Source organism: Bombina bombina, chromosome 4 (assembly GCF_027579735.1).
Source record: "Bombina bombina isolate aBomBom1 chromosome 4, aBomBom1.pri, whole genome shotgun sequence".
Lineage (NCBI taxonomy): Eukaryota > Metazoa > Chordata > Amphibia > Anura > Bombinatoridae > Bombina > Bombina bombina.
The window spans coordinates 132,665,677-132,692,813 of record NC_069502.1 but is presented as its reverse complement, the minus strand read 5'-3'; positions in this window follow the sequence as shown (position 1 = coordinate 132,692,813).

Below are 27,137 nucleotides of genomic sequence, written 5' to 3'. Positions count from 1 at the left end.
AAGCTGCAAGTTAGAGGGTCAGAATGGGTCTGATGTGCTGGAACACACAGCCTGCTTTTTATTGAGGTTACATGCAAACAGGACACTCTCAGGGGGAGGCATAAAATCCCCAATCACACATTTTGATACATTTAGATAGAGACAACGCCCTTTTACAGGCCACAACATTACTTCAGCAGATAACATTACACACAATAAAACAATGCAGTCCACCTTATCACTAGCAGTCTGATTAGACAATGGGAATGTTTTATCACTAAACTTAATTAGAGCTGATCCCAGCAAACTTGTATTTAGAATGCTTCTTGAAGCTGAACAAAGTTATCTCTTTAGTTCTGACCGAAGGGTCTGTCACATAGCACTTAATGGCACACAATGAAAACCAATGCCTCTGTAACAGTGCTCCCCCTCTGTGGAACACTCTGCCTGTGTGGCACCTGGCTCAGCAAGTCCCATTCACTGAACCAAGTGGGAGAAAGCCAGGGATAAGCTATTTTACAGGTCTGGGGACATAGTCTTAAAGGGGCATTGTTCACCAAAGTCACAATATGTCCCAAGACGGTTCTTAAAGGGCCATACACACCCAATAAAAGTTAATATGTTCTCAGGGGCACAATCTTCCAGGGGCCATAGTCATGAGGAAGGAGGCTGTCAAATAGGCTTCTCCACGATCCATGGAAGCAGGGCAATTTTTCATTTAAAGGGCCAGTTACAAATAGCAGTTTGTAACATATCTCCCCTTTTGGAGGGAGACTAACCAGGCACCTGACCTTCTGTCGGTCAGTGCCTAAGTTAGTCTCGCAACCCACCCACAAATAAACATTAGCAGCAAAGTAGCCCCCCCCACAACACGTAGTACTGGCCTGTAGGTTCCAGGTTGTAGGATGAAAGTGTAGCATCCTCGGCCTTCCTGGCGCAGCTGGGCAAATAGCTGATGGTACTTGGGGGGCAGAGGCCAGCGGCACTCTGCCCTGGTGCCAGCGCTTCTGCTGGGGTGAGGGGTTTGCAGGCCAGTCCTGTAACAAGGGGGTCTGTAGGGCAGAGGCCAGCAGCGCTCTGTCCTGATGCCAGCTCTTCTGCTGGGGGAATTGGGGCATAGTCCTGCCCGGTGGCAAAGGGAACGTGGGGGTCAGTGGGGGTTAACATCTCCACTGTTAACCCTGGGCCCAAGTTAGGAGTTAGCTGGGGAGGGGGAGATTGGCTTACCTCCTCCTCCTGATACTCCGGTGGCCGTTGGGAAGGGAGGTCGATGCTCTCCGCTTCCTGTGGAACATGCTGCGGCTGGGGAGAGAGACCGGTTGTCTCTTCTCCCTGGAAGGCACACTCCGGCTGGGGAGGGAGGTCGATGCTCTCCCCTCCCTGTAGCTGGGTCTGTCGCTGGGGATCTGGGCTGCCTGCCCAGCATCCCTCTAGGGCCGGTAGAGAGACTGCGGTCCCATCTCCACCTGCCTGCTGGGGTTCCTCCCAGGACCAGTCTATGAGGTCTGCTGCCTCTGTTATCTCTGGTTGGGGTTGGGGAAGGAGACCGGTTGTCTCTTCCCTCTGCACGGTATACTGCTGCTGGGGAGGGAGGTCGCTGCTCTCCTCTCCCTGTGGAACATGCTGCGGCTGGGGAGAGAGAACAGGTGTCCATACCCTCAAACTCCACAGTTGGCGCTCAAAGGCTCGTGCCGCTTCGTTCTCCATGTCCAATTCCCGGATGATGCGACTGACTACCTCCTGCGCAGGGTCTGGACCATATCGGACTAGCTGCCTCTTTACCTCTGGAACGAAATCCGCTCCCTCATAGCGACGGATCCGGTTGAGGTGCTCTTCACATGGTTCTGACCAGTATCTTGTCAGCTCCATGCTGCTGTAGGCTAGCGTTGCCCTCAATAACTCTCCTACGATACCAGTGCTGTTGGGGTGCTGCTCCTTGCGCTAGGACGCCATCCCACCACTGCCGCCAAATGTTACGGTTGCCTCCAGGCTGGCTGGAAGTTGGACCGTAGAAAAGGATGCTCCTAGCGCTCACCCAAGGATCATCAGCACCGTAGACACTATAACTACTGCGTAGCCACCATACGTAATGCAGACTCTTTGAACCACCGCTGCTGGGCTGGTATCTCGCCGTCTGCTCTGCGCCCTGGACCTACGACCAGGCTCCAGTAGGTGAACCTCTTCCTTCTTTAGAGCGAAGCAGGATCAGGAACAAGAGCTCTTACAGGAGCTCAGTAGCTAAGGGAGTATGAAGAGCAATGCATAGCAATCCCTGTAGTGATATAGCTGTCCCCTACAAACATGAGTCAAAGCTGCAAGTTAGAGGGTCAGAATGGGTCTGATGTGCTGGAACACACAGCCTGCTTTTTATTGAGGTTACATGCAAACAGGACACTCTCAGGGGGAGGCATAAAATCCCCAATCACACATTTTGATACATTTAGATAGAGACAACGCCCTTTTACAGGCCACAACATTACTTCAGCAGATAACATTACACACAGTAAAACAATGCAGTCCACCTTATCACTAGCAGTCTAATTAGACAATGGGAATGTTTTATCACTAAACTTAATTAGAGCTGATCCCAGCAAACTTGTATTTAGAATGCTTCTTGAAGCTGAACAAAGTTATCTCTTTAGTTCTGACCGAAGGGTCTGTCACATAGCACTTAATGGCACACAATGAAAACCAATGCCTCTGTAACAGTGCTCCCCCTCTGTGGAACACTCTGCCTGTGTGGCACCTGGCTCAGCAAGTCCCATTCACTGAACCAAGTGGGAGAAAGCCAGGGACAAGCTATTTTACAGGTCTGGGGACATAGTCTTAAAGGGGCATTGTTCACCAAAGTCACAATATGTCCCCAGACGGTTCTTAAAGGGCCATACACACCCAATAAAAGTTAATATGTTCTCAGGGGCACAATCTTCCAGGGGCCATAGTCATGAGGAAGGAGGCTGGCAAATAGGCTTCTCCATGATCCATGGAAGCAGGGCAATTTTTCATTTAAAGGGCCAGTTACAAATAGCAGTTTGTAACAACATATTTATGCAATATTCATATTTAATAAAGGTTTTAGCTATGTATTTACTGTAAATATTTCACATTCCAATTTTCTGCATATAGCAGAATATGTTCTATGTATTTCTAAATAGAAACATGTATTTATGAATAAATAGAACATATTCTTCTATCGGAAAAACATTGGAATGTAAAATATTTATATTTTCATGTTGGGTTAGCGCAAATGGGAATATGTGGGGTGCAATCAAATATACGGCGCAGGTTTCACAGCAAGCGTGGGAACCTGCGCCGCCTGTAATTTTACCTCGCACATCGGGGTATTACATAAACCCCGCCGGCAGTTCAAAAAGTGCCGTAAGTCAGATAAACTAGCGATGTCCATAAATGAGCGTAAATACAAATTTCTGGAGTCACCAGTGACTTATGGCACTATAGAAACTGCCGGCGCCTAAGAAAAGTAAAGAAAATAACAAATCTCCCGTAAAAGTCTAACACGCCTCCCAAAAATAAGCCTGACACGTAAAACCCCTATATCCGCAATCCCCCCCTCTCATTACTAATATTAAATGTATTAACCCCTAGACCGACAACCCCCCACAACGCAATATGCCAATTTAAACCACCATCAAACCCACTCCGCAAGTAATAACTAAATTATTAACCCCCTAAACTGCCATAGCCCACAACGCAATTAACCTATTTAAGTATTAACCCCTAAACCGCCATAGCCCACAACGCAATTAACCTATTCAAGTAGTAACCCCTAAACCGCCATGGCCCACAATGCAATTAAGCTATTCAAGTATTAACCCCTAAACCGCCATAGCCCACAACGCAATAAACCTAACCTAACCCCCTTAACCTAACACCCCCTAACCTAACACCCCCTAAATGAACTAAAATTACCTAATTTACAAAATAATAAAGTTACTATTAAATTTAAAAAAATAACACTACTTTAAAAATAAATAAACAAAAAAATAAATAAACAAAAAAATAAATTAAGTATAAATTAAAGGGGCAGTCTAATCAAAATTCTGGAGTAGACTGTCCCTTTAAGCTAGAATTACAGAAAATAACAAAAACTAAGATTACAGAAAATAATAAAGAAAATTAAAAAATTTTAAACTAATTACACCTAATCTAATCCCCCTAATAAAATAAAAAAGCCCCCCAAAATAATAAAAAGCCCTACCCTATACTAAATTACAAATAGCCCTTAAAAGGGCCTTTTGCGGGGCATTGCCCCAAAGTAATTAGCTCTTTTAACTGTAAAAAAAGAAATACAACCCCCCCAACATTAAAACCCACCACCCACACACCCAACCTTACTCTAAAACCCACCCAAACCCCCCTTAAAAAAACCTAACACTAACCCCCTGAAGATCACCCTACCTTGAGCCGTCTTCACCCAGCCGGGCAGAAGTCCTCAACAAAGCCGGGTGAAGTGGTCCTCCAGATGGGCAGAAATCCTCATCCAAGCAGTATCTTCTATCTTCTTCCATCCGACGAGGAGCAGCTCCATCTTGAAGACATCCGACGTGGAGACATCCGAGGTGGAGCATCCTCTTCCATCAACGCCAACTGTAGAATGAAGGTTCCTTTAAATGACGTCATCCAAGCGGGCATCCCTTCAATTCCAATTGGCTGATAGAATTCTATGTTTTTTGTAACCAATGGTGTGTTACTAATTGCTTTTTATAACACGGAGGTGTGTGGGGGGGTCAAACAGCTTTGACTACGGCTATAGGCCGAAACGCGTCAGCTGACCCCTTGACGCTACTTCAGTGGAGCAACATGTGTGTCTGACAAACGGATGCATGGAGAATCCTTTAAACTTGTATTGCTGCAAAAGGAAATTATTTTAATGCATTGTGAATGAAATAAAGTAATGTGGATTTTAACAGAGTTCCCCTTGTGAGTTCTTTCTACTTTGGCAATTGTAACTTAGGTTAGGATTTATTTTACAGGTACATTTGTATTTATTTTAACTAGGTAGCTATTAAATAGTTAATAACTATTTAATAACTATTCTACCTAGTTAAAATAAATACAAACGTGCATGTAAAATAAATCCTAAAATAGCTACAATGTAATTATTAATTATATTGTAGCTATCTTAGGGTTTATTTTATAGGTATTTTGTTTTAAATAGGAATAATTTAGTTAATAATAGTTAATAATTATTTAAATAATATTAAAGTTAGGGGGTGTTAGGGTTATACTTAGGTTTAGTGGTTAATAACTTTATTATAGTGGTGGCGACGTTGGCGGCAGCAGATTAGGGGTTAATACATTTAATAGGCTATGTGGGATATGGCGGTTTAGGGGTTAATACTTGAATAGGTTTATTCCGTTGTGGGTTAATGGCGGATTAAGGGTTAATAGTTTTAAGAGGTAGTTTGCGATGCTGGAGTTGGCGGATTTAGGGGTTATTAATTTACCGCTAGATTTAGAGTTCTGCGGCCAAAGGGGTGCGTTAGCTACGCATGCTTTTTTTCCCCGCACCTTTTAAATACCGCTGGTATTTATAGTTCACAGAAGGGCTGCGTTAGGCTCCAAAAAGGGAGCGTAGAGCATAATTTACCGCCACTGCAACTCTAAATACCAGCGGTGTTTACGGACGCGGCCAGCTTCAAAAACGTGCTCGTGCACGATTCCCCCATAGGAAACAATAGGGCCGTTTGAGCTGAAAAAAAACCTAACATCCTGCAAAAAAGCAGCGTTCAGCTCCTAACGCAGCCCCATTGTTTCCTATGGGGAAACACTTCCTAAGTCTGCACCTAACACCCTAACTTACCCCGAGTCTAAACACCCCTAACCTTACTCTTATTAACCCCTAATCTGCCGCCCCCACTATCGCTGATCCCTGCATATTATTATTAACCCCTAATCTTCCGCTCCGTACACCGCCGCAACCTACATTATCCATATGTACCCCTAATCTGCTGCCCCTAACACCGCCGACCCCTATATTATATTTATTAACCCCTAATCTGCCGCCCCCAACGTCGCCGCCACCTACCTACAATTATTAACCCCTAATCTGCCGACCGGACCTCACTGCTACTATAATAAAGTTATTAACCCCTAATCCGCCTCACTCCCGCCTCAATAACCCTATAATAAATAGTATTAACCCCTAATCTGCCCTCCCTAACATTGCTGACACCTAACTTCAAGTATTAACCCCTAATCTGCCGACCGGACCTCACCGCTACTCTAATAAATTTATTAACCCCTAAAGCTAAGTCTAACCCTAACACTAACACCCCCCTAACTTAAATATAATTTTTATCAGATTAGGGGTTAATAATTGTAGGTAGGTGGTGGCGACATTGGGGGCGGCAGATTAGGGGTTAATAAATATAATATAGAGGTCGGCGGTGTTAGGGGTACATATGGATAATGTAGGTTGCGGCGGTGTGCGGTCGGCAGATTAGGGGTTAAAATTTTTTATTAGAGTGGCGCCGATGTGGGGGGCCTCAGTTTAGGGGTACATAGGTAGTTTATGGGTGTTAGTGTACTTTAGAGCACAATAGTTAAGAGCTTTATGAACCGGCGTTAGCCCATAAAGCTCTTAACTCCTGGCTTTTCTCTGCGGCTGGAGTCTTGTCATTAGATTTCTAACGCTCACTTCAGCCAAGACTCTAAATACCGGCGTTAGAAAGACCCCATTGAAAAGATAGGATACGCAAATGGCGTAGGGGGATCTGCGGTATGGAAAAGTTGCGGCTGGAAAGTGAGCGTTAGACCCTTTCCTGACTGACTCTAAATACCAGCGGGCGGCCAAAACCAGTGTTAGGAGCCCCTAACGCTGGTTTTGACAGCTAACGCAGAACTCTAAATCTAGGCGTTAGTTATTACTTGCGGTGTGGGTTTGATGGCGAATATAGGGGTTAATAGACTTTATTAGTTATTGCGGTGGGGGATTGCGGTGACAGGTAGATAGACATTGCGCATGCGTCAGGTGTTAGTGGATTTTTGCAGGCATTTTAGGGAGTTACGGTGCTCCCATACTCAGCGCAAGGCCTGCTACGGCTGCCTTTTATGGCGAGGTAAAAATGGAGTAAGATTTCTCCATTTTCGCCACGTAAGTCCTTGCACTGGATATTGGATACCGATTTGCAACGCGGTTCTATGTTAGCTTATGGGAGTAATAATTGCGGGCGACGGGTGAAATATACACGCGTAACTTGTATGCTACGCCGTATATGTAATACCAAAATCGCGTAAAATCTGGCGGCGGAGGATTTTGCGGGCAACGCTGCATATGTAATGGAGGCCGTGATCTGGTTAAAATTTGTGGGGTGTGAGGTTTTTTCCCCACTTTTTTTTTCTCCTTTGACTTCTATGGGGGAATACGTGAACGCATACGCAATATTCTAAGTTTGGCTTCTTGCACTTGTCGGGATAGTGCAAGAGTGAAAATAGTTTACTTTCAACTCATGATACGAGTGCAACCTGACGAGCGCAAAAAGATTACTTCTAGCGCAATTAACGCTCAAGCGGAAGCGATCATTTGTGCTACACTAGAAATCTGGCCCTATAAGGGGTCTTTAGACAAACCAGATTTTTTGGGTAGAGAACAAAATGTAAAGCTGAGGGCACATAGAAGCCATATTACAAACCATTTGTCATTTATTAATTGATTTTCTCATATTATTTTATTTTTAAATGAATAAAGTAATTGTGGGTTGTTATTAACACTTCTCAAATGGCACCATAAATTAAAAGACAAAAAAAGAACACAGAGATTTGAAAACAGTCATAGATGCAAAAGATAAGAATCCATTTATTTTACATTAGCAGGTTATTAAATTAAAATGTCATACTACCTTCAAGAAGTTACACATTATTAAATACATTTTAGGATATTCTTTAAGGTTTTTATACACTGAAGACACTTAAATGATGTGAAAAAAAACAAATTATATTAGTAGGATTGTCAACAGATGTCAAACATTAAACACATTAGCCTTGCATGGAAGAAACATTCATTTATAATTCTTTTCATTTATAATTGTGTTCAAAAAGGATAGGAAAGGAATGATTCTCTACGCTGAGTGGCTATTTAATCTCTGTGTTTAAGCATTCCCTCTCTGTTCTTTTTGATTGAAGCAAAATCTTACCTGTCTATGAATGAGATGTTTTTTTTTTACTGTGCTTAAAATATTGTTTATGTTAGTAATATTTCAAATATATTCTTCAATATTGTTTGTGCTTTGAATTTTACTACCTTCACTCTTCTCCATATAAAAAGCTGCAAATGTAGATTTGGAGCATGAGCAAGCCTGCAGCAAATAATTAAAAAGCAGCAGTTATCAGATCACTGCTTTGTAACCTGCTATAGCAGGTTACATATTGGCCACATGCAAGCAGGGGGAGGCATTGCACAAGCAGCATCTTGTGCAATGATAAATGCGTGCATTGTATTGCTGCCCACTAACCACGATGCTGGGCCCTTGTTAAATCGACCCCAGTATAAGCACACAGATATTATCAGTGTGGTCAACTTGTTTTTACCACTTTGTACCTTGCCTAAACTGTCAATAATTCCTCTGGCATTGAGACTTTCTAGGCTCCTGCCTTGTTCTCTGGTCGCCGTTCTCTGGTAGTGTTTGTATTGCCTTGTTACCTTAGGTCCTATATAGATTATTTATTTTCTAATCTACATCTCTCAAGTTAAAGTCTTGTAAATAATAGACCCGATTTCCATAACTCTGCAGTTTAGCCTTTTATCTTTCTTCTGAGCTAGCTTTATTGATTATGTCACAACCGGGCCCATTACAGTAATTTAGCATACATAAGAAAAATATAACTATATAAAAACATTTAAAATTCAAGACTTACGGTATATTTGTTTATCACTCTGTGAATTGATGCATAACAAAATCTACAAAGCACAAAAGAATTATGAACTTCTGTCCTGTATGCACCTACACTAAATGACATACAGTACCTTGTATTGGGTAGTACCAATAATTATTTTTGCCTTCAGAAAAAGCTAAATAATTTGTGGCAGGGATTCTGCAATGTGCTGGATGACAGTTCAGACAATTTAGATTCACTTATAAAAACAAAAAACAGTTCATAAAAATTATTTTCCTGAAACTTTAAGTTATACAATTGGTAAAATGAAGTGAAACATGTTCACATCAAATAAAATGTCATTATAGTAGGAATGTGATCTGTGTTAGACTACACAAAAATCTTTTCAGAATTCAAATGAATTTACTCCTCTTCAAATGCCCATCAACACAATATTAAAGTACATCTCAATGGTAAGAACATTCAGAACACATTTCATATCCTCTTATCACTTGAGCTGACATATATGGATAATATCTCAACCCCAATTTATATCAACCAATAGGAAACATAGGGCCAGATTACACGTGGTGTACTAACTGTTTTGCACATGCGATATCAGATTCATTTCAGCTGTTTGCGCACATAGGAAGGAGCACCCAAGTTGAAAGTAGATGCCAATGCGCACACATAATCATGATTTACGCTATGTTATATATATATATATATATATATATATATATATATATATCCTAGGTTACAATATTATTTAATCCTATCTCAGCAGTAACCTCCAACGTGTTATATATTTTTAAGTAACAATATTTTTGATTAATGGAATTATGAATATTTATAATCAATCATAAAATTATCGTCAGCAATATTAATTCTGATATGGTAGAATTTGTCAATACCCTCCAGTGAAACGTTATATAATCTCTGTAGTGTATTCCAAAATGCTAATTAGATATCTATAAATTATGACAATAAAATTATTATGAACATTAATATTCAATCTCAATCTCAATTAATATTCAATCTCAAAATTAAATTAATTCCTGAGTTCTGACCAGTTAATCTCTATAAAAACATTGATTTGGTATTAATTATGACCAAATATATGTCTATTATCCCATGAATGGACAAAACACTTCTAGAAATTAACCTTAATTTAAAATTAATTAAAGGTACCTCAGTATTATTGACACAATATTTCTATAAATTAACTTCAACTCAAAATGAATTGCTTATTGAATATCACACAGGAATTAAATTAGAATAATTTATAAATAGCCAGAAAGTTTAATCAATTTAATATATATGTTATTTAACAATGTTTGTATTCACCTATATTCAAATTTCACAATGAAATCTTAGCTTTACTCCCACAATCTAATGGGATTTCCAGGGAAATATAATTTACTATTTTGAACTCAATATAATCTAATATACTTCACTTAATACCCAGAGATTGTTACACAATACTACCAATTCAACATATACCAATTAATCTAGCATGAGATAACTTCTTATTTAGCCACAATAAAACAAATTCCAAAATATATCACAATAACTACAAATAACTTATGACATTAAAATACATAAATCCTTTCTGAATAATAATATTTAACACTAGTACACTTATTGCCCTGGTCTAATTAATATTAAATATAAGAATAAGATACCTTTTAATTCATAGCTGCTTCTATACTATGCTATAACAAATTTATTTGCTAAGGCCTATTTAATATATAAAATAAATTAAACACACATACATTACAAGATAACCAAATTGAGAGTTTCAGCTTCCAGATATTCTATTGGTCATACTTGAAGGAATATTCCACTTATTTTGCAAGGATACAGGTCACAGAGTATATCTCTTGTCCACAGAGAGTTTTCCAGCCAGGAGTCAGGGCCAAAATGTGTGTATCTCTCTCTTACAAAGTGAGACTGTTCCCTCTTGCATAGAGTGAAAACCTATATCAGTCATAAGCCACTCCTACATTCTCTAAACATTCTAATAGGATCTGGTTACACCCTTTGAGCCGGAGCTCACCTCTCATAGGTTACTGGTAATGCCATTCAATTTCTTTAAATTTAATTTCTCTGGCTGTAATTCCCATATCAAACACCAGAGGGCAACAGGAGTAGGTGTGTAGTTTCATTTTATTTTTAAAATATGCTGTTTCTCAATTACAGGGATATATATATTTTTATCAAATGTCTATTTAATACACTAATATTTTATAGCTCAATGAACTATTTGGTCAATTTGATATTGTATTATTTAGTTTAGCTGAGCATGTGTATTTCAATACCAAACATAAGTATAATGATTTAGTATTAAACATATTTCACATATATTCAGTGTGTGTCTCAATACAATTCTACTTAATATGTTAAGAGATGTATTTAAAAGTCACATTTTTATGAGGAGTCTTTAAAGGATTTTAATTTAATACTTTCAGTATAATATTAATTTATATATTAGTTCATTTAATATACAGGTATATATTGCATTTCCCAGTCACCATCTACTATCATATATGTAAATGGAAGTGAACTCTGTGGTAACTAATTATACAGATATATTTATTGGATTCTCATTTCCTATTAATATACATATACTCCATAAATAGTACATCTCTTGATAATTTTATTTTGAATGCAGGAAAACACAGATATGATATAATTCATTGGACAACTTATTGCAGATGTATTTATTTACAAACCTCATTGGGATCAGATTCTTGAATAAAGCAAATGCTGTTTATTTTGAAATACCGTCAAATATTTTAAATTCAATACAGATACATATTTATATTCACTTCACTTCATATTTAATATATTTTATAAACATAGAAAATGTCTTAGACTCATTTATTTACATTTATACCATACTGAGGTACAAATTAAATATCTGAAAGTTATCTAAATATTTATTTTAGACTTTAAAATGTTATATGAAATTTTAACTTCCCCCTATAATACCCAGGGCATTTGAAGCTGACATAGAGTCTGGGATTTTGTATATTTAACTCACTATAGGAAAATTAATACCTAGATAATAGATATTTACATTTCCTGGCCATCCTGGAAATGGATCTCAAACTGCAGACTTCCGGTCTCTCTGACCACAGGGGTTCCAGTGATCTAATAGGAAATCTTATTACACAATTCCAGGCAGTGATCAAAAGTTTCTTTGAAGTGACCTTAACTCTTACAATTTGAGATAAATGTTCTCTTTTGAACTCTTAGATGTCTTAAGCAGTGAGGGCGATGGTCTGTGTCTCCCTTCTCAGTCATTTACAAATGCTCTGCTGTGGCTATAGCCAAATCAATTAATATCAAAGTAGATATTAGCTAAAATGAAATATTAAATTATGTGATACATATGTAATTTATCCAATGCCTCTCAGCAATACCCTGATAGCTAGAATGATGACCTCAGAGCTCTGGTAAACTGTTACGGAAGGCAAAAAAGTGTAGCAAAGCTCATCAAAAATACATTGAAAAATACAGTCACACTAATAAGAACACTATCTAATAGAAATTATTAAAAAAAGGCATGCAAAGGGCTTTAACATTGACATACAAACATATAGATGTCTAAATATGTATGTGTATATATATATATATATATATATATATATACAGTAAATATATATATATATATATATATATATATATATATATATATATATATATATATATACAATATATATATATATATATATTTTGAAAAATAGTCAGAGGGGAAGCAACTGCTGTTAGAGCTTTATTTAATATTCTAGTATCCTACTAATAAATGTCTATATAGAACAATATGGTGCAGACCCTTATTATAAACGACATGGAGCAAATAAGAAAGAATAAACAAGAATGAAATCTTGTCTGTTAAAAGACAGGGAAATCAGCACTCTTTTATAAAATTTAAAGAAAACCTCAAAAAATATATATACTTCAAATAGCAAATTTTAATTGTGAATCAGTGACATCTCACCCCGTGAGGACACTATCAATCATTTAAAAATGTTCAGTTCCAAGGTAGATATACAATGTGTAAGCACACAAGAACATATATATTTAAAAACCATACATAACATAATTGTTATATGCAAATGAACCTGATAAGGCATTGGCTAGCCGACCGGTACACGTGATGTATGCACAGGATCGCAGAATCTCGCCTTGAGGATTGTGGCGTCTCTTGGAGCAGTTTGCTCAAACAAGCACGGACTACATGGAGAAAAGTTTTCCTAGGAAGGATACATATGGTTTCTAACGCTTTTCTAGGTGGCAATAAGGTCGTATGAGAGACAGTAGAGAGACCTGCAAAGCAGGAGTGTACTCTAAGTCGATTATAGACTTGTGCATGATTATCCCTGTCAAGGGTTATTGGCCAGAAACTTGGAACGGTTACTTTAAAAACTGCATACTGTCTAATATTGCCTCACGCAGCATCTATAACCGATTTTCATTTTTGCAAGAATACAACTGCAATGACATAAAAGTGACATGTTCGTACTATTGCTGCTTACTTGCTTATTAATCTTTATATGCTTGAACTTTGCATGCTTTGTCAAATGTACATATTTAGGTGGTTTGATTACTAGACTACTTAGATCCCATTCTTCTCCTGCCCAGTGTATACCCCTGAACTTGGGGTGCTGTGTGTAGCAGGGTGTAGTTTGTCTAGATAACATTCCGCCTTTAATATTTTGCCGTGCTTACTAATATACTCTGCAATATTGCTCCGCTAAGCTGTACAAATGTTGATATACTAATCTGTACTGATGCAAGAGTTTTATAATTAACCTCTTAGATCCCATTCTATATCTGCCCAATGTTATACCTCTGTGCTTTCTTTGGGGGTTCTGTGAGCAGTAGGGTATAGTAGGTTAATTAATACCTTGCCATTATCTGTCAGAGACTAACAGCTTGAATCAATTTGCACCTGTGTTCATCCCTGACCGGTCAGGTTCATTATGCACTTTGCATATAACAATTATGTTATGTATGGTTTTTAAATATATATGTTCTTGTGTGCTTACACATTGGAACTGATCATTTCTAAATGATTGATAGTGTCCTCACGGGGTGAGATGTCACTGATTCACAATTAAAATTTGCTATTTGAAGAGAGAAAAAACAGCAGGCCAGAGTCGCTCATAATACAGAGAAAAGCAGAGGAATAGAGATGGTATCCTTTACCAGAGAGCAGTAGAGTAACCAGATGGGAGGGTAGATAGCGGGGGTGGAGAAGTAATTATTTCTATTGGGGGGTGTCTAGGGTCAGGGGCAAAGACCAAACATTGCAGAAAACCAAAACTATATACTCCAGCATTTAATCAGGGTCAAATAAAATGTCATTATAGTAGGAATGTGATCTGTGTTAGACTACACAAAAATCTTTTCAGAATTCAAATGAATTTACTCCTCTTCAAATGCCCATCAACACAATATTAAAGTACATCTCAATGGTAAGAACATTCAGAACACATTTCATATCCTCTTATCACTTGAGCTGACATATATGGATAATATCTCAACCCCAATTTATATCAACCAATAGGAAACATAGGGCCAGATTACACGTGGTGTACTAACTGTTTTGCACATGCGATATCAGATTCATTTCAGCTGTTTGCGCACATAGGAAGGAGCACCCAAGTTGAAAGTAGATGCCAATGCGCACACATAATCATGATTTACGCTATGTTATATATATATATATATATATATATATATATATCCTAGGTTACAATATTATTTAATCCTATCTCAGCAGTAACCTCCAACGTGTTATATATTTTTAAGTAACAATATTTTTGATTAATGGAATTATGAATATTTATAATCAATCATAAAATTATCGTCAGCAATATTAATTCTGATATGGTAGAATTTGTCAATACCCTCCAGTGAAACGTTATATAATCTCTGTAGTGTATTCCAAAATGCTAATTAGATATCTATAAATTATGACAATAAAATTATTATGAACATTAATATTCAATCTCAATCTCAATTAATATTCAATCTCAAAATTAAATTAATTCCTGAGTTCTGACCAGTTAATCTCTATAAAAACATTGATTTGGTATTAATTATGACCAAATATATGTCTATTATCCCATGAATGGACAAAACACTTCTAGAAATTAACCTTAATTTAAAATTAATTAAAGGTACCTCAGTATTATTGACACAATATTTCTATAAATTAACTTCAACTCAAAATGAATTGCTTATTGAATATCACACAGGAATTAAATTAGAATAATTTATAAATAGCCAGAAAGTTTAATCAATTTAATATATATGTTATTTAACAATGTTTGTATTCACCTATATTCAAATTTCACAATGAAATCTTAGCTTTACTCCCACAATCTAATGGGATTTCCAGGGAAATATAATTTACTATTTTGAACTCAATATAATCTAATATACTTCACTTAATACCCAGAGATTGTTACACAATACTACCAATTCAACATATACCAATTAATCTAGCATGAGATAACTTCTTATTTAGCCACAATAAAACAAATTCCAAAATATATCACAATAACTACAAATAACTTATGACATTAAAATACATAAATCCTTTCTGAATAATAATATTTAACACTAGTACACTTATTGCCCTGGTCTAATTAATATTAAATATAAGAATAAGATACCTTTTAATTCATAGCTGCTTCTATACTATGCTATAACAAATTTATTTGCTAAGGCCTATTTAATATATAAAATAAATTAAACACACATACATTACAAGATAACCAAATTGAGAGTTTCAGCTTCCAGATATTCTATTGGTCATACTTGAAGGAATATTCCACTTATTTTGCAAGGATACAGGTCACAGAGTATATCTCTTGTCCACAGAGAGTTTTCCAGCCAGGAGTCAGGGCCAAAATGTGTGTATCTCTCTCTTACAAAGTGAGACTGTTCCCTCTTGCATAGAGTGAAAACCTATATCAGTCATAAGCCACTCCTACATTCTCTAAACATTCTAATAGGATCTGGTTACACCCTTTGAGCCGGAGCTCACCTCTCATAGGTTACTGGTAATGCCATTCAATTTCTTTAAATTTAATTTCTCTGGCTGTAATTCCCATATCAAACACCAGAGGGCAACAGGAGTAGGTGTGTAGTTTCATTTTATTTTTAAAATATGCTGTTTCTCAATTACAGGGATATATATATTTTTATCAAATGTCTATTTAATACACTAATATTTTATAGCTCAATGAACTATTTGGTCAATTTGATATTGTATTATTTAGTTTAGCTGAGCATGTGTATTTCAATACCAAACATAAGTATAATGATTTAGTATTAAACATATTTCACATATATTCAGTGTGTGTCTCAATACAATTCTACTTAATATGTTAAGAGATGTATTTAAAAGTCACATTTTTATGAGGAGTCTTTAAAGGATTTTAATTTAATACTTTCAGTATAATATTAATTTATATATTAGTTCATTTAATATACAGGTATATATTGCATTTCCCAGTCACCATCTACTATCATATATGTAAATGGAAGTGAACTCTGTGGTAACTAATTATACAGATATATTTATTGGATTCTCATTTCCTATTAATATACATATACTCCATAAATAGTACATCTCTTGATAATTTTATTTTGAATGCAGGAAAACACAGATATGATATAATTCATTGGACAACTTATTGCAGATGTATTTATTTACAAACCTCATTGGGATCAGATTCTTGAATAAAGCAAATGCTGTTTATTTTGAAATACCGTCAAATATTTTAAATTCAATACAGATACATATTTATATTCACTTCACTTCATATTTAATATATTTTATAAACATAGAAAATGTCTTAGACTCATTTATTTACATTTATACCATACTGAGGTACAAATTAAATATCTGAAAGTTATCTAAATATTTATTTTAGACTTTAAAATGTTATATGAAATTTTAACTTCCCCCTATAATACCCAGGGCATTTGAAGCTGACATAGAGTCTGGGATTTTGTATATTTAACTCACTATAGGAAAATTAATACCTAGATAATAGATATTTACATTTCCTGGCCATCCTGGAAATGGATCTCAAACTGCAGACTTCCGGTCTCTCTGACCACAGGGGTTCCAGTGATCTAATAGGAAATCTTATTACACAATTCCAGGCAGTGATCAAAAGTTTCTTTGAAGTGACCTTAACTCTTACAATTTGAGATAAATGTTCTCTTTTGAACTCTTAGATGTCTTAAGCAGTGAGGGCGATGGTCTGTGTCTCCCTTCTCAGTCATTTACAAATGCTCTGCTGTGGCTATAGCCAAATCAATTAATATCAAAGTAGATATTAGCTAAAATGAAATATTAAATTATGTGATACATATGTAATTTATCCAATGCCTCTCAGCAATACCCTGATAGCTAGAATGATGACCTCAGAGCTCTGGTAAACTGTTACGGAAGGCAAAAAAGTGTAGCAAAGCTCATCAAAAATACATTGAAAAATACAGTCACACTAATAAGAACACTATCTAATAGAAATTATTAAAAAAAGGCATGCAAAGGGCTTTAACATTGACATACAAACATATAGATGTCTAAATATGTATGTGTATATATATATATATATATATATATATATATATATACAGTAAATATATATATATATATATATATATATATATATATATATATACAATATATATATATATATATATTTTGAAAAATAGTCAGAGGGGAAGCAACTGCTGTTAGAGCTTTATTTAATATTCTAGTATCCTACTAATAAATGTCTATATAGAACAATATGGTGCAGACCCTTATTATAAACGACATGGAGCAAATAAGAAAGAATAAACAAGAATGAAATCTTGTCTGTTAAAAGACAGGGAAATCAGCACTCTTTTATAAAATTTAAAGAAAACCTCAAAAAATATATATACTTCAAATAGCAAATTTTAATTGTGAATCAGTGACATCTCACCCCGTGAGGACACTATCAATCATTTAAAAATGTTCAGTTCCAAGGTAGATATACAATGTGTAAGCACACAAGAACATATATATTTAAAAACCATACATAACATAATTGTTATATGCAAATGAACCTGATAAGGCATTGGCTAGCCGACCGGTACACGTGATGTATGCACAGGATCGCAGAATCTCGCCTTGAGGATTGTGGCGTCTCTTGGAGCAGTTTGCTCAAACAAGCACGGACTACATGGAGAAAAGTTTTCCTAGGAAGGATACATATGGTTTCTAACGCTTTTCTAGGTGGCAATAAGGTCGTATGAGAGACAGTAGAGAGACCTGCAAAGCAGGAGTGTACTCTAAGTCGATTATAGACTTGTGCATGATTATCCCTGTCAAGGGTTATTGGCCAGAAACTTGGAACGGTTACTTTAAAAACTGCATACTGTCTAATATTGCCTCACGCAGCATCTATAACCGATTTTCATTTTTGCAAGAATACAACTGCAATGACATAAAAGTGACATGTTCGTACTATTGCTGCTTACTTGCTTATTAATCTTTATATGCTTGAACTTTGCATGCTTTGTCAAATGTACATATTTAGGTGGTTTGATTACTAGACTACTTAGATCCCATTCTTCTCCTGCCCAGTGTATACCCCTGAACTTGGGGTGCTGTGTGTAGCAGGGTGTAGTTTGTCTAGATAACATTCCGCCTTTAATATTTTGCCGTGCTTACTAATATACTCTGCAATATTGCTCCGCTAAGCTGTACAAATGTTGATATACTAATCTGTACTGATGCAAGAGTTTTATAATTAACCTCTTAGATCCCATTCTATATCTGCCCAATGTTATACCTCTGTGCTTTCTTTGGGGGTTCTGTGAGCAGTAGGGTATAGTAGGTTAATTAATACCTTGCCATTATCTGTCAGAGACTAACAGCTTGAATCAATTTGCACCTGTGTTCATCCCTGACCGGTCAGGTTCATTATGCACTTTGCATATAACAATTATGTTATGTATGGTTTTTAAATATATATGTTCTTGTGTGCTTACACATTGGAACTGATCATTTCTAAATGATTGATAGTGTCCTCACGGGGTGAGATGTCACTGATTCACAATTAAAATTTGCTATTTGAAGAGAGAAAAAACAGCAGGCCAGAGTCGCTCATAATACAGAGAAAAGCAGAGGAATAGAGATGGTATCCTTTACCAGAGAGCAGTAGAGTAACCAGATGGGAGGGTAGATAGCGGGGGTGGAGAAGTAATTATTTCTATTGGGGGGTGTCTAGGGTCAGGGGCAAAGACCAAACATTGCAGAAAACCAAAACTATATACTCCAGCATTTAATCAGGGTCGAAACTAGTATGTCATCTGACTTATGCATGTGAGTGTAGGTGTATAGCAGAGTATGCAAGCATTGATACATCAAATTTTAACCTGCTTAGCTGCAATAATGTGAATTATATACATTGAGAAAGTCACCTAGTACTAGGAACTATAGTGGAGTGTCCTCTTATATTAGAAAAAAAACATAAGAAAAATAGGTTTCCAAGTATCAGCATTCCCCTGGCTAATTGCCTTATGGCAAGACAAGGTAGGGAGATCGTCAGGGGCTTAGTGTTAGGTTTATTTAAGGGGGGTTTGGGTTAGATTAGGGGTATGTGGGTGGTGGGTTGTAATGTTGGGGGGGGTATTGTATGTGGTTTTTTTACAGGCAAAAGAGCTGAATTCTTTGGGGCATGCCCCGAAAAGGGCCCTTTTCAGGGCTGGTAAGGTAAAAGAGCTTTGAACTTTTTTAATTTAGAATAGGGTAGGGCATTTTTATATTTTGGGGGTGCTTTGTTATTTTATTAGGGGGCTTAGAGTAGGTGTAATTAGTTTAAAATTGTTGTAATATTTTTTCTAATGTTTTTAAATATTTTTTTATTTTTTGTAACTTAGTTCTTTTTTATTTTTTGTACTTTAGTTAGTTTATTTAATTGTAGATAATTGTAGGTATTGTATTTAATTAATTTATTGATAGTGTAGTGTTAGGTTTAATTGTAACTTAGGTTAGGATTTATTTTACAGGTAATTTTGTAATTATTTTAACTAGGTAACTATTAAATAGTTATTAACTATTTAATAGCTATTGTACCTGGTTAATATAATTACAAAGTTGCCTGTAAAATAAATATTAATCCTAAAATAGCTACAATATAATTATAATTTATATTGTAGCTATATTAGGGTTTATTTTACAGGTAAGTATTTAGCTTTAAATAGGAATAAGTTATTTAATAATAGTTAATTTATTTCGTTAGATTTAAATTATATTTAATTTAGGGGGGTGTTAGGGTTAGGGTTAGACTTAGCTTTAGGGGTTAAAATATTTATTAGATAGCGGTGAGCTCTGGTCGGCAGATTAGGGGTTAATACTTGAAGTTAGGTGTCGGCGATGTTAGGGAGGGCAGATTAGGGGTTAATGCTATTTATTATAGGGTTATTGAGGCGGGAGTGAGGCGGATTAGGGGTTAATAACTTTATTATAATAGCGGCGCGGTCCGGTCGGCAGATTAGGGGTTAATAAGTGTAGGTAGGTAGCGGCAACGTTGGGGGCGGCATATTAGGGGTTAATAAATATAATATAGGGGTTGGCGGTGTTAGGGGCAGCAGATTAGGGGTTCATAGGGATAACGTAGGTGGCAGCGGTGTGCGGTCGGCAGATTAGGGGTTAAAATTTTTTAATAGAGTGGCGGCGATGTGGGGGGACCTCGGTTTAGGGGTACATAGGTAGTTTATGGGTGTTAGTGTACTTTAGAGCACAGTAGTTAAGAGCTTTATAAACCGGCGTTAGCCCAGAAAGCTCTTAACTACTGACTTTTTTCTGCGGCTGGAGTTTTGTCGTTAGATTTCTAATGCTCACTTCATTCACGACTCTAAATACCGGCGTTAGAAAGATCCCATTGAAAAGATAGGATACGCAAATGGCGTAGGGGGATCTGTGGTATGGAAAAGTCGCGGCTGCAAAGTGAGCGTTAGACCCTTTCCTGATTGACTCCAAATACCAACGCTGGTTTTGACGGCTACCGCCCAACTCTAAATCTAGCCGAGCGGCAGTTATTATCTTAATATGATATAGGTTTGGAGAGCTCCATGTAGATGCGTCTGCTCTGCTTAGCGGTTGGCTCCGCCCCCTGACATGAAATATTAACATTTAAAATTCTAATGTTCTTCACATAGCACAATATTTTATATTTATTCATATATATATATATATATATATATATATATATATATATATATATATATATAACTCCTTAGTAGAGAAAGCACTCACTGGACTTAAAGATGCAACAAATAACTTTTATTATAAAATCATAAAATTTTGGGTACCGGACCGGTCCCTTTGTCAAATGATACACAACAAAAAATATGCATAACATTCCTCTTTAAAACCCACCTTATATATCTAAACCATATCACTAATAATGATTAATACACCAATGATACTTAGCCCCCATTGAAACCATGCTGGTTTCGTGGTTACCGCTGCAGACCTCCGTGACGTGATGACGTCATCACGACACGACGCATAGGATTTGTCGGCGCGCCTTAGGAGTGGGCGGGTCTAAAGTGACAGCTGTCACCTGTTGAACTTCACAAGTATATACACATACCAATGTCATCGGCAAGTGTATAACGCTGAACACATATCTAATCAATATGTAAACGAAAGGGGCTAGGTAAAAAGACACAAACATAAATACATGTGTAACGTGTTAAGCACGTATAAACCTAAGCCTATATAAGTAGAGAAACACACAGTATTACTTCATGTCTAATGGAGTACGGTAGACAGGTTACAGAGAACATAGAGACAGTTCATCTTCGAGCATAATGAGTGACTCTTGAAGAAATGTAGCATGTCCTCGTCAGAATATATATGACAGCCATATGATCATCAGAGTCCCATCTTCAGAGGCTAATGATAGAAGGGGCTGAAATCCAAGTGAAGGATATATATATATATATATATATATATATAAAATGTTTTTTTTGGGGTAAAATATCTATCTATCTATATCTATATATGAATACCTTGGAATGTGAAATATTCACAGTACATACACAGTTTAATACTTTGTTAAATATGAATATTGCATAAATATGATTTTTCATGTTTTCAGCTGCTTGACTGCAAAGGGCGCAAATGCACACACAAATTGTTTGATAACAAATTGTTTGATAACCTGTTGCCAGAATCTGCATTACTGACTTCGCTGGGTTTAACCCTCTTATTACTTGATTTCAAGTTTCCAACTCCTACATTATTAACTGTTTCTTGTTTAACCCTCCTTCTGTCTGAGTATAAATTCTCTACTTCTGCATTCCTGGAACTGAGGAGGACTATTCCTGAACCTCCTGAATACAGAATCCCATGTCATCCCTCAATCCAAAACTCTTTCTTCCAGTAACTATTACTTTTGGAGATGTTAAGTTTCAAGCTCAAGCTCTTATAGACTCAGGAGCTGCTGGGGTTTTCATCGATTCAAATTTTGTTGACTCTCTCAAGATTCCTCTTCTAGCCAAGAACTAGTTAATCAAGGTAACTACTGTCAGTGGACAGCCTATGGGTTCTGGAATCATTCAACATTCTACAGTTCCTCTTCTTTTGTCTGTGGGCATACTTCACTCTGAAATTATTTGTTTTGATGTCATCTCTTCCCCCCCACATACAATTGATTTTGGGGTTACCTTGGTTGCAGCTTCATGATCCAGTATTCTCATGGTCGAAAGGAGAACTTATTTCCTGGGGAACTACTTGTTTCAAGCATTGCCTGCAAAGTCCTTCTAAACCATCCTGTCCTGTCATTGCTATGATGGAAGTTCCTGATTCATTGCCTAATAGCTATCATTAGTGATGTTGCGAATAGTTCGCCGCCGAATAGTTCCCGGCGAACATAGCATGTTCGCGTTCGCCGCGGCAGTCGAACATATGCGATGTTCAGTCCGCCCCCCTATTAGTCATCATTGAGTAAAACTTTGACCTTGTACCTCACAGTCAGCAGACACATTCCAGCCAATCAGCAGCAGACCCTCCCTCCCAGACCCTCCTACCTCCTGGACAGCATCCATTTTAGATTAATTCGGAAGCTGCATTCTTAGTGAGAGGAGGGACAGTGTAGCTGCTGCTGATTTAATAGGGAAATCGATAGCTAGGCTAGTGTATTCAGTGTCCACTACAGTCCTGAAGGACTCTATCTAAGGACAGCACCCCAAACAGTCCTTTTTAGGGCTAGAACATCAGTCTGCTTTTTTTTTTCCCTGTGTAATCTAATTACAGTTGCCTGCCTGCCAGCCTGTGTGTCAGGCTCACAGCGTATACTGTGCCCAATTGCCCAGTGCCACCACTCATATCTGGTGTAACAGTAGTGTACATTTAAAAAAAAAAAACAACACCTTTTTGACTGTGAAATATTAGCAGTCAGTTTCCTTCACACGAGTGCGTTTCAGTGCTTGCCAGGGCACAGTGTCACCCCAGTGCAACTAATATCTGGTGTAACAGTAGTGTACATTTAAAAAAAAAAACAACACTTTTTTGACTGTGGAATAATAGCAGTCAGTTTCCTTCACACGTGTGCGTTTCAGTGCCTGCCAGGGCACAGTGTCACCCCAGTGCAACTCATATCTGGTGTAACAGTAGTGAACATTTAAAAAAAAAAAAAAACAACACTTTTTTGACTGTGAAATAATAGCAGTCAGATTCCTTCACACGAGTGCGTTTCAGTGCCTGCCAGGGCACAGTGTCACCCCAGTGCAACTCATATCTGGTGTAACATTAGTGTACATTCAAAAAAACAAAAACACTTTTTTGACTGTGAAATAATAGCAGTCAGTTTCCTTCACACGTGTGCGTTTCAGTGCCTGCCAGGGCACAGTGTCACACCAGTGCAACTCATATCTGGTGTAACAGTAGTGTACATTTAAAAAAAAAAACAACACTTTTTTGACTGTGAAATAATAGCAGTCAGTTTCCTTCACACGTGTGCGTTTCAGTGCCTGCCAGGGCCCAGTGTCACCCCAGTGCAATTCATATCTGGTGTAACAGTAGCGTACATTTAAAAAAAACAAACACTTTTTTGACTGTGAAATAATAGCAGTCAGTTTCCTTCACACGTGTGTGTTTCAGTGCCTGCCAGGGCACAGTGTCACCCCAGTGCAACTCATATCGGGTGTAACAGTAGTATACATTTAAAAAAAAAAACACTTTTTTGACTGTGAAATAATAGCAATCAGTTTCCTTCACACGTGTGCGTTTCAGTGCCTGCCAGGGCACAATGTCACCTAGGTGCAACTCATATCTGGTGTAACAGTAGTGTTCACTTAAAAAAACAACACTTTTTTTACTGTGAAATAATAGCAGTCAGTTTCCTTCACACGTGTGCGTTTCAGTGCCTGCCAGGGCACAGTGTCACCCCAGTGCAACTCATATCTGGTGTAACAGTAGTGTAAATTTAAAAAAGAACAACACTTTTTTGACTGTGAAATAATAGCAGTCAGTTTCCTTCATGCGCGTGCGTTTCAGTGCCTGCCAGGGCACAGTGTCACCCCAGTGCAACTCATATCTGGTGTAACAGTAGTGTACATTTAAAAAAAAAAACACTTTTTAGACTGTGAAATAATAGCTGTCAGTTTCCATCACACGTGTGTTTCAGTGCCTGCCATGGCACAGTGTCACCCCAGTGCAACTCATATCTGATGTAACAGTAGTGTACATTTAAAAAAAACAACACTTTTTTTGACTGTGAAATAATAGCAGTCAGTTTCCTTCACGCGTGTGCGTTTCAGTGCCTGCCAGGGCACAGTGTCACCCCAGTGCAACTCATATCTGGTGTAACAGTAGTGTACATTTAACCCCTTAACGACCGAGGACGTGCAGGGTACGTCCTCAAAAAAAAGGCAGTTAACGCCTGAGGATGTACCCTACACTTCCTCGGTGTGGAAAGCAGCTGGAAGCGATCCTGCTCGCTTCCAGCTGCTTTCCGGTTATTGCAGTGATGCCTCGATATGGAGGCATCCTGCAATAACCTTTTTAAGCCATCTGGTGCAGAGAGAGCCACTCTGTGGCCCTCTCTGCACCGGAGATCGGTGGCTTACTGCGTTGGTGTGTGGGAGCCGAACCGGGAGGCGGGTGGCGGCCATCGATGGCCCTCGTGATGTGGAGGGGGGCCGGATAGTGGGTGGGGATGCCAGGGGGCGCGCACTGATGCGCGCACGTTCACAGGAGGGTGGGGGCGGGTGCATGCATGGGAAGGGAGCCGGTGGGAGCCGCTACACACAGGAAAAAAAAGTGTAGGAAAATAAAAAAAAGCTGTTAAAAATTTTTTAAAAAATCAGATAAAAAAACACATCAGTTAGGTGGTGGGGGTTGGTCTGTGGGGAGGGGGAAGCTACACTACAGAAAAACCGGGGAAAAAATAAAAAAAAACATTTTCTTGCAAACTGGGTACTGGCCGACAGCTGCCAGTACCCAAGATGGCCCCCAATAAGGCAGAGGGGAGGGTTAGAGAGCGGTTTTGGGGGGGATCAGGGAGGTTGGGGGCTAAGGGGGGGATCCTACACAGTAGCATATGTAAATATGCTAAAAAAATGTTTTATTATTTTTAAAAACCCTTTAATTTTAGTACTGGCAGACTTTCTGCCAGTACTTAAGATGGTGGGGACAATTGTGGGGTGGGGGAGGGAAGGGAGCTGTTTGGGAGGGATCAGGGGGTGGGATGTGTCAGGTGGGAGGCTGATCTCTACACTAAAGCTAAAATTAACCCTGCAAGCTCCCTACAAACTCCCTAATTAACCCCTTCATTGCTAGCCATAATACAAGTGTGAGGCGCAGCAGCATTTAGCGGCCTTCTAATTACCAGAAAGCAACGCCAAAGTCATATATGTCTGCTATTTCTGAACAAAGGGGATCCCAGACAAGCATTTACAACCATTTGTGCCATAATTGCACAAGCTGTTTGTAAATAATTTCAGTAAAAAACCTAAAATTGTGAAAAATTTAACTTTTTTTTTTAAATTTGATCGCATTTGGCGGTGAAATGGTGGCATGAAATATACCAAAATGAGCCTAGATCAATACTTGGGGTCGTCTACTACACTACACTAAAGCTAAAATTAACCCTACAAGCTCCCTAAAAGCTCCCTAATTAACCCCTTAACTGCTGGGCATAATACATGTGTGGTGCGCAGTGGCATTTAGCGGCCTTCTAATTACCAAAAAGCAACACCAAAGCCATATATGTCTGCTATTTCTGAACAAAGGGGATCCCAGAGAAGCATTTACAACCATTTATGCCATAATTGCACAAGCTGTTTGAAAATAATTTCAGTGAGAAACCGAAAGTTTGTGAAAAAAATTGTGAAAAAGTGAACGATTTTTTGTATTTGATCGCATTTGGCGGTGAAATGGTGGTATGAAATATACCAAAATTGGCCTAGATCAATACTTTGGGATGTCTACTAAAAAAAAATATATACATGTCAATGGATATTCAGGGATTCCTGAAAGATATTAGTGTTCTAATGTAACTAGCGCTAATTTTGAAAAAAAAAAAAATGGTTTGGAAATAGCAAAGTGCTACTTGTATTTATGGCCCTATAACTTGCAAAAAAAGCAAAGGACATGTAAACATTGGGTATTTCTAAACTCAGGACAAAATTTAAAAACTATTTAGCATGGGTGTTTTTTGGTGGTTGTAGATATGTAACAGATTTTGGGGGTCAAAGTTAGAAAAAGTGTGTTTTTTTCCATTTTTCCTCATATTTTATAATTTTTTTTATAGTAAATTATAATATATGATGAAAATAATGGTATCTTTAGAAATTCCATTTAATGGTGAGAAAAACGGTATATAATATATGTGGGTACAGTAAATAAGCAAGAGGAAAATTACAGCTAAACACAAACACCGCAAAAATGTAAAATAGCCTTGGTCCCAAACGGACAGAAAATGGAAAAGTGCTGTGGTCATTAAGGGGTTAAAAAAAACAACACTTTTTTGACTGTGACATAATAGCAGTCAGTTTCCTTCATGCGTGTGCATTTCAGTGCCTGCCAGGGCACAGTGTCACACCAGTGCAACTCATATCTGGTGTAACAGTAGTGTACATTTAAAAAAAAATACAATTTTGACTGTAATAGATTGAATAGCAGTAAGTTGTCTGCAAGCGAGTGTGTCAGGCCTACAGCGTCTACTCTGCCAACTTCTGCCAGTGCACAGTGCCACTCATAACTGTTGTCACAGTAGCTTGCACGCATAGTACCACTAATCGAA